The following is a 13,973-nucleotide window of genomic DNA, read 5'->3' as shown; positions in this document are numbered from 1 at the left end:
CGAGTAGCTGGGACTACAGGCGCCCGCCACCTCACCCGGCTAGTTTTTTTTGTATTTTTTAGTAGAGATGGGGTTTCACCTTGTTAGCCAGGATGGCCTCGATTTTTTGACCTCGTGATCCGCCCGTCTTGGACTCCCAAAGTGCTGGGATTACAGGCTTGAGCCACCGTGCTGCGCCCGGCCTCCGTAAATATTTGTTAACTTAACTAATAAACATTTGTCATGGATATTATTGACTTTTTAAAGAACTAACTCTAACATTCTATGCTTAGAATCAAGTACAGCAAAGACTTAGAAGTATGCCATTGAGAAAATGTAAAATCACAATATTTAATGGGAAATTTTAAGAACACCGATTTTATAAGAATTTTTCATGGTCATAAACTGCTATTGTAAAAATGTGCTTAATTTTCATAACAGAAATAAACAGGGAATATTATAATATGAAAGTATGATTTTCTCAAGTATAGATTTCAGCATTTAAATACTTATTTGATTCTATTCTCATAGCAAATAACTATCAAATTGAGATTAATAAATAATTGAAATGTCACAAAGTCATAGAATTTTAAAGTTAGTTAAAATATGTCAGATTATGTGACTAGAAGTTACTCATGTGTATTCCATGAAGCAGTCTTACAATCCAGTCTTTGAGAAAAGAATTCTGTGGGCACATCAGTTGGATGAAGGTACATGCTGCATCTCAACTGTGCAAGAGTTAGTTCCTAAAAAGTGGTGAGTAATTAACACTCCTTTAGTCTTTGTGATAAAGCTAATTTTTATCTAAGCATCCTAAACAATGTTCAACTACAATTTCATAACTCATGATCTTTTGTTGGAAAGAACAAAATGCAACTTGAACCAGGTGAAGGAAAAGGAGGAGTGTTTAGTGTCTCAATCACAAGAAGTGTTGAAATACCAAGGCACAGGAAAAGCGTGGATGTGATTGGGCCCAGGGAAACTTGGGACCATGGGTTTGAAAGCAACAAGGACTATTTTTGCTTTTCTCCAGGTTAGTTCCCTCAGAATGTAGGCTTTATACTTTTCCACACTAGGTTGGCATCCTCCTCCTAGTGAAGCACATGGCCGTCTGCAGCTCCCCAGATTCCTATCTCTTGGTTCTGCCACAAGGAATAATTCACTCTCTTGTTCCAGCTCCAGTTCAATATTATCTGAGAGCAGAACGCTAATTGAGTTTCTTGCCCATTTCTTGACCAATCAAACTTGGTCAGGAAGAAAGGGCACTATATGAATTGGGGGCTACTATGAGTTCTAAATGTTGTAGTGTGGAGAAGAGGGAAGAGAAGCGGTACCATTTTTCCCAGAGTAGGAAAGCTTTATTGGAAACAGAACAATATGTGTTTCCCACAGAAACAACAAATAATTTTTAGTATAAAATATTTTGGACATCGGCAAGATTTTGGACATACTTGCCTAAAAGAGTATCTCTTTTTCACCGGGTGCAGTGGCTCACGCCTGTAATCCCAGCTCTATGGGAGACCAGGCAGGTGGATCACAAGGTCAGGAGATTAAGACCATCCTGGCCAACATGGTGAAACCCCGTCTCTACTAAAAGTACAAAAATTAGCCAGGTATGGTGGTGTGCGCCTGTAGTCCCAGCTACTCAGGAGACTGAGGCAAGAGAATTGCTTGAAACTGGGAGGAGGAGGTTGCAGTGAGCTGAGATCACACTATTGCACTCCAGCCTGGGCAACAGAGCGAGACTCTGTCTCAAAAAAAAAACCAAAACATTACCTGTTTTTCTATAATTTAAATGTACTTGGCACCCTGTATATTCTTTGACCTTAGTCTTATAACACCTGATGGATACAGCATCACATTGCAACTGGGAAGTTACATGCTTCGGAAGAAATGGCCTGGAGACCCACTATGAGTAGTGTCTTATTTTGTTTGCTTAACCACCTATCAGTGATCCAGAACCATAATGTCAGTTTGAGACCAAGAATGTTTGATGGGAATTTAACATGTTATTCTAAAGTTAATGTGTTTATTCTTGGAAATTTAACTTCTTGGTTACTTTATTATTGAAGTGCATAAATTAATCATGTAAACTTAAAGTTGAGTCTTGTGGTTTGAAAAGACACTCTGTCCATTAGCATGTCTTAAGTCTTATAGTAAGAAAATCTAATTTGTTAAACCAGGGATTTCCCATTAGTCCTTTGTGAATGTGTACAATTAATATGGGAAATAACTAGACTTCTGTGGAAAGCTGTGTGAGAAATGTTAAAAATCCAGCCCTTTCATCTGTAGTTTGGGGAACTGACCAGAAAGGTTATGACTTACCCCAGGCCAGTCAACTAATGGTCACAGAACTGGAGATAATTGATAAAGTTTTAATAACAATTCATCAAGGTTTAATGGTAAGAAAAGTAAAAGTTTGTTTATGCAAATTCCTGTTAGAATTATCTTAATCAGTTTAAATTGACTGTAGACTTTCAGTCAATTATTACTTCAAAAAACTATCAACTTTGAAGTGGCATAATTTTGTTTTCCACGTTACATTACAGAAGGAACTATATAAGGCAAAAAAGTACAGTGGGACACTTCAAGATCAACACACAGTAAAAGGAATTCACCACAGAGGAGTTGGAAATCCTCAGGCATCATGGAACCCTCAAATCCAAACCCAATGTGTTAAAGTGGTGGTTCTACAAAGGTGCCCTTTTCTAACAGGTGTAAACATTGACCCCATGGAAATGATCTGAGACCCTTTTGTATCTTGCTAATCATCTTGATTCTATCAGGAGCCAAGCATACTTCAGTATAGAGAGCCAACACTGTACCCTGAATCCACCGAGTAGTCTCTCCGAAGCAATGGAAATAAACAATCTACTTTTCTTGAGTTAGTGTCAGCTCTACACATAGGCAGAACACACAACTGTCTATGTGATATGCTATGTGATATGCTTTTGAAATCACTAAAATCATTGAGGAGAAGACAGAAGTAAGATAACGTTTCCCATACAATCTCAGGAAGATGCAGGCTAAGTGAAGCATATTGATGATGACTTGGTATAGCTGTGATCACGCAGCCAAATAAGGTGTTAATAAATCTCCTCCTAGAAAAGCAACATATTATCTAGATAGCAAAAGTGGCAACTGAAGATAAAAGTAGAGAGAATCAGCAAGAAGATTCCATGTGTAGGATGGTCATATGTTACTGTGTGTTCATAACAATCTTGGTTTTATACTCATTCTCCCAGTGTAATTAATAATGCCCTGTTTACTGTCAAAAATCTCTCAATTTAGATTATAAATTGCATAGGCCACATTGATGAGCTATACTTGTGGTATGCATCAAATGATTTGATTCTGGGTATCCAATGTTCTCTTGTCTTGTTGAAGACTCTAGCTGTGTATTTGAACAGGGGAGGTATTCATGGGGGAAAACGCAGTATTTCCAGAGAAGGCAGAAGGATGAAAAAAATATATAATGTAGGTAGTGGTCTTTAACATGTAAATATCCCTTTCAAAACAAAGAAAAATCACCAAATGCGAGATTTTGTTTACTTCTGTCCAAGATCAAAACATAGAATTGCTTGTAAACAAGATTTTATGGGCCACTTTTGAACCAGGTGACTTTCTTCTCTGATAACATAAGTGTAATGAGTGTCAAACTGGAATGCTTTTTGACATTGTGATCTGATGTGATTTGCAAAATGAGTTTCATAGGGAAGGATGGACAACTAATTCTGCTCTCTGCTACTTCTAGCTCAAAATACTCAGTCCTGGGCAAGGAATAGAGGGAGAGGAAATATTTTCCTGCCTATGCTTACTCAGCTGGCCTCCCAAATGTCTCTGGACATGCATGACAATCCATCACTCCTGTATGCTGCCCAGTTTTTCCTGCAGAAGGTCACGGCCTTTGACATTGTCCCATAGCTCTTCATCAGGCCTTATTCTGGTGAGGGTTGTAGCCAAGGAGAACACAGTTGAGCACTGGCCTCTGGCTTCCATTCTGGCACTAGCAAGGCTTCTCCAGAATGGAGAAAGATACAGCAACCAAGTCACAAGCATTTGTTCTAGTCAGCTCTCTTGCCAGTCTGGGAACTGGTGCTTATTTGAACACCTGAGATCCTTTTCTTCATCTCTTTGGTTTGGTGGTTTAGAGAATTATTTCCACTGTCAGGTATAGGTAATATGGCTAACCCCATAAAAAATACAGAACAATGATTATAAGAGATCCTGATCTGCAATAGTGAAGTAAAATTCAAAACTAGAGAATATTCCTAAGAATATTTTGCCAAGTAAGACCTTGTAGTTAGTGACACTTCTTACAAATAATCTTCCAACCCTAAAATTACCCAATAAACCCATCACGTAGGTAACTTTTCTACAGAGACAAGGAGGGACCAAATATTGAGCTTTGAATAAAACATACTGATGAGCAAAGTCAAAAGGAGAATATTAAACATTGACACATATATTCTTTATCTATAAAAACATGTCTCACTGTTTATGTTCACTAATAATTGGGGATTGATCAATTAGCTGTTGTGTTGTTGACATTTTTGCTGTTCCTTTTTTATTTCACAATTAGACATTTTAAAAATATTATTTGAAAGTCATTTTCTATTAGAATCACAAACTTCTTTCTGGTATCAAAAGTTGTGCCACAATCCTGGTTACTTGTGGATTCACCAAGCAGTCCAGCAGTCATCTGTAGAAATGAATGCTTGAGAGGAGGCTGTAGTACTATTTGAATCAATTTGTTCCACAATTGCATTCTCACTGTTACTCATCACTTGTTGCCTCTTGGCACAATGCTATTTTCAGAAGTGTTGTCGACAGTCTTTACCAACACTTTCAGATATGCCTCCTCTGTCTGAAGGTGGTTCTTCAGACCTCTGTGTTACAGGAACCAGATCCAGGAAGCTCAAAGACATATGGTTATGCTGAGCCCAGAACAGGTTTTGTTTGTTCCCAGACACTGATGGCTATTTGCATTTGTTATACAGTCTTTTCCATTCACAATTCACCTTCTACTAAAGTTTTGAGTGACAGACCCTGGAAGATGACAAGATTCCAGATTTTAAAGCATTAATTTGTGAGGAATCTGGACTACAGAAAGACCAGCTCCATCCCAGATCCTATGGCAGGCACAATTTTCATTCTTTTTATATCTCATCATTGAGGACCTATCTGAAATCTTATTCAAAAGTGTTTTCCAACATCTGTCTCTAACACCTGTCCAGAAGCGAACAAAGTGGTAGAACCAGATCAAACCAATGTTTTTTTTTTCTCTGCTCTTCACACAATAAATGCCTCAGGTATCTCTCTAGTGTTTGATATTAAAAATCCCTGACACCATCATATCCATTGATATATACTACCAATATTTGGAGCTGCTAGCAGTTTGCCTGTTACGTCAAGGCATCTGAAAGTTTAAAACTTGGCAAAGCTATGTTTTTCTTTTTCTTCTTCTATAATCCTAGGGTAAACATTAAGCAGACAGCATTTCTGCTTTGAGCATTAAAGGGAAAAAAAAAGACTGAATTTGAAAAGACTTCTAGTACACTTTGGGGATTTCGGAAAGTGTCGTTTGGCTGGGAGCTGAGTGGAGAAGCTGCCATTCTGTAGATGGGATAGGAGGAAAGCCGCATGGCCTCATTCATAACTTCACAGCTACTGCAAATATCAGCTGATGAATATTTATGTTTTCCCTGGCTTAGGCCCGAAAGACAAACAAGGGGGAAAAAAAAAAAACGAAAGTTAGGAAAAGGTCGTCTGAACTCTGTGGGATTTTTTACCAGCACTTTCCATGCGCGAGCAGTAGCCCTGAATGAAGTCATTCTGTACAGGGGCCCGGCACAGGAAAATACCGTCTGTTCATTAGCGTCCCGCACTTTGTTTGAACCTTGTACATTCATGGGGTCCTGAAAGGGAAACTCCTTTTTAAAAAAATCAAACACACAGGATATAGAGCTACCGTATTATTATTTTGGTAAATTATTGCAAATTGCTCCTCACCATATAGTGACTTCAGTGGTTCATTGAAAGAGCAAGTTAGTGAAGGAGAGTTTAAAAAAAAAATTATATATTTTTTAAAGAGGGCCATTCCAGTTCAGGTTAATACTTTACAGAGTTACAGTTTCTAAAAATATTTTAAAGTCTATATAAATAATATCAATACATTACTACATATCATAGTAAAGCAATTTTTTTTTAATGTACTCTAGATTTTAGTCTTATTTCAGGAAAAACAGCCCTCAAGCCCCACTGTAGAAGAAATAATCACGTCTTGATCACTTGGAGTTTATTATTTAAATTCTGTTTTCCTCCTTTTACTTTTTCTTGGCCCATCAGTACTGCTTTCACTCTCTGCTGCCATCACTGCCACATCCAGGTTGACCTGAGGCTATGGAAACAACACAAAAACAATCAACAAGATGAGGGATTTTTCTACTTGCCAATATTTCCATTATCAGTTTTGTTTCAGGAGAGGAGGCTCAAAAATCTGGCTGAAATCAAATTGGTGACTGCCTTATGGATTTCAGTGGTAGATACATCATGCAATTTTCTAACATTCACAGAGAGGCAGGTGTCCTCAGTGGGGATCCCCAGAAATGTTCCCCTGTGATGAGAATGGGTGCCTAAGACTTATGAAGGAAGTACTTCCAGCAGACATGGGGAGGTGAGAGGGAGGAAACCAGACACAGAATGGAAGATGACAAGCAAAGGAAATGCCAGCCTCAGCTGGGTCCTGCAAGGAGCTCTGGGGTATAGTTTTGCCCAAAAGTTTGTCCCCATTTGAGGGTAAGGGCTGTCTAAATTTTTGGAGTTTGGTGTGGGGGTGCATTGGGTGACCAGTTGTCCCGGTCTTCCTGGCACCATCCGGCTTTCAGCACTCAATTATCTTGAGAAATCTTTTAGTCTTAAACAAACTAGAATTGTTGGTCACCCTTGAAGGCTGTAAGTTCCCAGGTACTTCTGACTTTCTGGGCAGCAAAGTGGCTCCAGTTGCCCAAGGTCAGTCTTCTGAATGGAGTCACAGGTGCAAGCAATGTGAAACAAAGTCCACTGAAGCTTGTGGATGGGCATACAACATGACAAGAGCCTCTGAATGGAGCTCAGCCATCTTCCCTGTACAGGCACTATCCTCTACCCAGTTTTCTAAGAAACAACCTGGGATCGATGGAGACTATTGTAGATGTGGAAATGAGGGCAGGAGTTGCAGATGAGGAATACATTTCATTCTGTACATCAAGCTCTTAGTCCTAGTGGGACTTAAGGACTACAATATGTAGGTTCAGAACTAGTCAAGATTTCCAAGCAGATTTGTAGAAGGCATTAGCACTGAATTAAATTGGGTACCAGTCTGTAACTATGACATTTACAGAGTGGACTTGAACAAAATCTCTGTAGTTATTGAGTGGGGAGGAGGTAATGAAGCAATTGCCCATCAGTGAGTCTCTTGCAACATGCTGCTTCTCTGGCTACTGCGAGGATCAGTTCTGGATATATGTAATGAAAATTGAGGACGTGGGGTGTGTAGCTTCAAAGAGGATATAATGAAAATGAGGATGAACATTCCCTAGCCCTGCCCAAGATAGGTGGAATCCCACATTTCTTTTGATTTAACTTCTAAGAGTTAACAATAACTACCCAAAATAAATAGCGAATATTTGTCAAAATTTACCTTTTTCTTGTCCCATGTTCTTGCCTTATAAACGTAAAGGTGAGATGTTTTTTCTTGTGTTTCCCTCTTGGCTTATACAAATAAAAGACAGTGAGTGAGAAGTTGGTCCATTGGCTGGCTTGGGCACACATACTTGGTAGTGATTTCATGTATTTAACTGTGTGTTGGCATTGATAACGGCCTCAAGTTTCATGCTTGCTTCTTGCATTGTTTTGCCCAGTTTTTCAAGTTCCTTATGGAGCAGCTCACATAGAGGATTTATTGTAGGAGTGCTTTCTTCTGCCCAAAGCAATACATTATCCACGTGAAAGGATATCTCACACAGCCCCATGCTGCATCACTGCAGAGGAGAAATGAGGAACCGAAGAAATGGTTTCTAGCTAAATAGCTGTAGAAGAATTGCCTAAACAGTAAACATAGTACCCAGTACATAGCTTTTCAATTCTTTCCCCACCTTTCCCTCCTCCCTTTTGGAATCTTCAGTGTTTATTGTTCTCATCTTTGTGCCTCTGCGTACCCAATATTTAGCGCCCACTTAAAAGTGAGAACTTGCCGTATTTGGCTGTTTCCGTGTTAATTCACTTAGCATAACGGCCTCCAGCTGCATCCACGTTGGTGCAAAGGACATGATTTTGTTCTTTTTTATAGCTGTGTAGTATTCCATGGCGTATATATACCACACATTTCTTTTGTCCAATCCACCACTGATGGGCATCTCGGGTGATTCCATGTCTTTGCTATGGTGAATAGAGATGTGACGAACATGCAAGTGTAGTTGTCTTTTTGGTAGAAGAATTTATTTTCTTTTCAGTGTGTACCCAGTAGTGGGATTGCTAGGTCAAGTAGCAATTCTATTTTTCATTCTTTCAGAAATCTCCAAGCTGCTTTCCACAGTGGATAAACTAATTTGCATTTCCACCCAAGTATATAAGCATTCTCTTTTCTCTACAACCTTGCCAACATCTGTTATTTTTTTGACTTTTTGATAATAGCCATCCTGATTGGTTTGAGGTGGTATCCCATTGTGGTTTTGATTCTCATCCTTCCAATGATTAGCGATGTTGAACATTTTTTTCATGTTTCTTGGCTGCTTGCATGTCTTCTTTTGAGAAGTGTCTATTCATGGCATTAACTCACTTTTTAATGGGATTTTTTTTTCTTGTTGACGTGCCTCTTCCCCATTGTTTATTTTTGTCGAGTTTGTTGAAGACCAGATCATTGTAGGTGTGAAGATTCTATTTCTGAATTACTTACTATGAATATTTTGGAAAGGCAAATACTGATGGTTGAAGACATACAAATTCACTAAAATTGAGTACGATAAAATTATGACTAAGCTATTAAAGTTATAGAGAGGTGAATTTACGGCATGGTAAAAGAATAATATTTATTGAAATGCCATCTTAAAAATGGCATGGATCAAAAATACGGCTAGCTTTGCGACATTTTAGTTCTCATTTTATTATAGCTTTTGAGGTCTGAGGGAGAGCTTACCTAAGCAATTAAGCTACTGGTTAAGAAATTTTGTGTACATCTTAAGACTTTATATGACTGATGAGAGTTATTACTCAAGTACATAATACAAATGAGGATTTTGAATTACAGCGCATTGTAGGCAGTAAATAAAGACTTGCTGAATGAATGGATATTTTTTCTACCAATGATGAACTTAAATGCAAAGAAATGGCATGTCTAAATGTTCAAGATATTTCTGTTGCAGGAAATTCATGAAAAGTAAGAGAGTAACTATCTATTTCTAAAACAACATCTATCAGAAATCAGTCCGGTCAGATTCTACCTTCAAATGTACAATGTCAAAACTAGAAAGGTTATGAAGACTATCACACTTTGCTTTTTACTCCACTGACGACATTCTGTGAAAATTCAGTTTTCTAGACTGTCACTCTAATACCAAAGTATTTTCCCCAATTAAAGACCAAGTAATTATATCATTTAGGGATAGCATTTTCTTTAGATAAACTTGGCCTCTCTGTTTTCAGTTAACACCAATTGGATGACTTCAAATGGATAGCTAGAGATCAATTAAACCAAGCTTTGAATTTTTTAAAAGTTTTACTGAGTTTTTATATTTTCCAAGCATAATCTTTATCATGTGGCAAAGCTTTAATTACAAGATTACAGAAAGCCAAAGACTTCTAAGCCTTTAAGTCTTTGCTCATGTTTTCTTCTCTTACTGCCCGTTTTCCTCAATCAACCTGGTGAATGGATAGTTAGTGGACATAAACCAGGTTAATGCTTATACCCTCATAATTGTTTTTTTCTTACTGACCATGTTCTATACCCCTCCCTTTGGTGACCCTGACTTCCTCTCTTGTGCTCCTGAAGCTTCCCATCATCATTCTGATACTATTGTGCCATACTTTCTGAATGTATGTGTTTATATATCCTCCCTAGGATGGTGAGCTGTTTTAGGATAGTTCCTTTGTCTTTCAATTCGCCACAATATCCTGAGTTTATTTTTAGCACAATACCTTACATAACAGATATGCAGAAAATAATTGTCAAATAGGCAAACTTTAATAGTGGACTAGAGACCTTGGGAAGCAGCAAGGAAACCACTGATAAGATAAATATTAATGTGGCAAACTGGCTTTCATTGTTGTGAGAGTTTTTAACAGTTTTTCTCCCACTTCTCGTCGGTTTACTATCACTCCTGGCATCCTAAATTAAAGTCAATAAATGTTCTGCCTATATGGGGCAACATTTGAACTCTTTGGAGCAGAGATGTCACGCAGGTTGTAAGAACAAATGTATGGCTCCATGAAGGTTGATAGGAATGTAATTTTTAAGTTTGAAAAGAAAGAGACAGCACTCAGAACTGTATATTCACTTATTTGTATTAGGTAAGCTACCAGAAAAAATTTTTAGAGCCATTTCATATGGATAAAAATTCATGTTAAAAGCATATTCAAAGATTGCATCAAATGTAAGCCCAATCCACTGTCCATAATTTTTTGAGACAGGGTCTTGCTCTGTCAGATAGCCTAGAGTGCAGTAGAATCGTCATAGCTCCCTGCAGCCTTGAACTACCGGGCTCTAGCAATCCTCCTGCTTCAGCATCCCAAGCAGCAGCTGGGACTACAAGCATGAGCCACCATGGCTGGAAAATTTTTACTTTTTGTAGAGATGGGGGTCTCGCTTTGTTGCCCAGCCTGGTCTGAAACTCCTGGCCTCAAGTGAATCTCCTGTCTTGGCTTCCTGAAGTGGTGAGATTATAGGCATAAGCCACTGTGCCTAGTCTTACTCTTTATAATAAATTTTGATTCTTAAAATATTCCTAATGTAACCAACTATGCATATTGCACTAAAAACTTACCAATTAAGTTTCCGTTATTTAAAACTATAGGATATTTGAGGCATGAATCACTATTCATTTTATTTTCTTTATTTCCTTTTTTTGAACAAATTTATTTATATAAACAGTGTATGAGAGTAGAATATACTTTTAATTCCATGTTTTTGGAAAATGTATTCCAGACTACAGACCATTTTCAACATTTTTTTTGTTATAATCTATATACAGCAAAATTTACTCTTTCTGTTATACAGCTCTGAGAGTTTTTTCTAATGCCTACAGCTGTGTAATCATCGTCTCAATCAAGATATGGAACAGTCCTTCTCACCCCCTAGTCGCCTAAATTCTCGTATGTCCTTTTGTGGCCAACGTCTCCTCCCACCCCAGCCCCACCCACCACTGATCTGTTTTTTATCCCTATAAGATGTCCCCTTTCCAGAATGCCATTAAATGGGATAATACAGTATATAGCCCTTTGAGACTGACTTCTTTCACGTAACATCATAGTGCCTTTGAGAGTCATCCATGTTGTTAGGTGAGTCACTAGCCCCTTCATTTTTTATTGTTGAGTAGCATTCCTTATGCCATAGTTTATCTACCTCTTTACTTATTGAGAGACTAAGTTTTGGTGATCACACCTAGAGGAATTATAAACGGTCATACACAATTTTATTTTGTTCTGTTTTGTTTTTTGAGACAGGGTTTCTCTCTGTTGCTCAGGCTGAAGTGCAGTGGTACGATCACAGCTCACTGCAGCCTTGGCCTCCTGGGCTCAAGTGATCCTCCCATCTCAGTGCCCCAAGTAGCTGGGACTACAGGTGCACACCACCACTGTCTATTTCTTAATTTTTTTTTTTGTACAGTGAGATCTTGCTATGTTTCCCTGGCTGCTCTCGAACTCTTGGGCTCAAACAATCCTCCTGCCTCATCCTCTCAAAGTGCTGGGGTTACAGGTATGAGCCACCACTTGGCCCAGAGTTTTTTAAAAAAACATAAATTTTCATCGCTTTTGTGTAAATACCTAGAAGTAGGATTGCTGTGTCATATAGTAAATGTATATTTAGCTATATAAAGAAATTGTCAGACTTTTCTAAAGTGGTTGTGCCATTTTTTTTTTTTTATTATACTTTAAGTTCTGGGATACATGTGCAGAAGGTGCAGGTTTGTTACATAGGTATATGTATACCATGGTGATTTGCTTCACCCATCAACCCGTTGTGTGCATTAGGTATTTCTCTTAATGCTATCCCTCCCCTAGCCTCCCACCCCCGACAGGCCCCAGTGTGTGATGTTCCCTGCCCTGTGTTCATGAGTTCTTATTGTTCAACCCCCACATATGGGTGAGAACATGTGGTGTTTGGTTTTCTGTTCTTGTGTTAGTTTGCTGAGAATGATGGTTTCCAGCTTTATCCATGTCCCTGCAAAGGACATGAATTCATCTTTTTTATGGCTGCATAGTATTCCATGGTGTATATGTGCCACATTTTCTTTATCCAATCTAACCCTGATGGGCCTTTGGGTTGGTTCCAAGTCTTTGCTATTGTAAACAGTGCTGCAATAAACATACCTGTGCATGTGTCTTTATAGTAGAATGATTTATAATCCTTTGGGTATATTTATAATCCTTTGGGATTTATAATCCTTTCCTAACAGGATTGAAAGAGTAAGAAGAATGTTTGTATTTATTGATGAAAAATTTTGATATATAATTGAAATAGGGGCTAGTTTTTGTCATGTGAGGAGGAGCATGCCGGATGTCAGAGGAGTCCCTTGAGTTACTTCCAGAACTCAGAAGTGGAAGGGGGTTATTCCTAACTTTATTACTGGAGCTACTATGGGAATGCTGGGTCAAATGGTATTTCTGGTTCTAGATCCTTGAGGAATCGCCACACTGTCTTCCACAATGATTGAACTGATTTATACTCCCACCAACAGTGTAAAAGTATTCCTATTTCTCCACATCCTCTCCAGCATCTATTGTTTCCTGGCTTTTTAATGATCACCATGTTTGTGCTATTTTTTATTACCAACAGCAATATAAAATATTTCCAATCACTTTGAATACTTTAATATTGTAAGGACATTAAACATTTAAACCTTCTCATTGGTAGGTAGTGGTATCCCACTGTGGTTTTAATTTCCACTTTCCTCTTTACTACCGCTATTGAACATTTTGTCTATTCAAGTCTTTTAACCATTTTTAAATTCAGTTGTTGACTTTCTCATTACTGTGTTTTAAAAGTTGAATGTATCTTGGGGATACAAGTTATTTATCAGATGCATGATTTATAAATATTTTTCCCAGTTCATAGCTTGTCTTCATTCTCTTCACAGTGTCTGCTAAAGAGCAGAAATTCTTAATCTTTGATAGTGTCTATAATTTTTTTCTTTAATGGTGTTATATCCAAGATTTTCTCTTTGATGTTATATCCAAGATTTCTTTGCCTAACTCAAGATCGTGAATTTTTCCGCTTATGTTTTCTACCGGAAGTTTTATAGCTCTATGGGTTATTTTATTTTATTTTTTTTTTGAGACGGAGTTTCACTTTTGTTGCCCAAGCTGGAGTGCCATGGCGCAATCTCAGTTCATTGCAACTTCTGCCTCCTGGGTTCCAGCAATTCTCCTACCTCAGGCTCCCAAGTAGCTATGATTACAGGCATGGGTCACCACGCCTGGCTAGGGTTCTATACTTTTTGTTTGGGTTTATAATACATATTGAATTTTTATACAAGGTGCATAAAAATTTCACACAAGATGTGAACTATGAGTTGAGGTTACATGTGTTTTGCAAAGCTGTTTCAATAAAGTTTGCTGTAAAGATTATCATTTCTCTATTGAATTCCCTTTGTACAAAGGTAGAAAAATAATGGATTCAACATATGGGTCTATATCTGCACTCTCTAATGAGTTCCGTTGATATATGTTGGTTAATTTCTCAAATTCTACATCAGGATAGCTCTTTTTTAAACCTCAAAGATGTGAAAATAATTTTTCTT

This window comes from Macaca thibetana, chromosome 10, assembly GCF_024542745.1.
Source record: "Macaca thibetana thibetana isolate TM-01 chromosome 10, ASM2454274v1, whole genome shotgun sequence".
NCBI classification, from domain to species: Eukaryota; Metazoa; Chordata; class Mammalia; order Primates; family Cercopithecidae; genus Macaca; species Macaca thibetana.
This window is presented reverse-complemented; position numbering follows the sequence as displayed.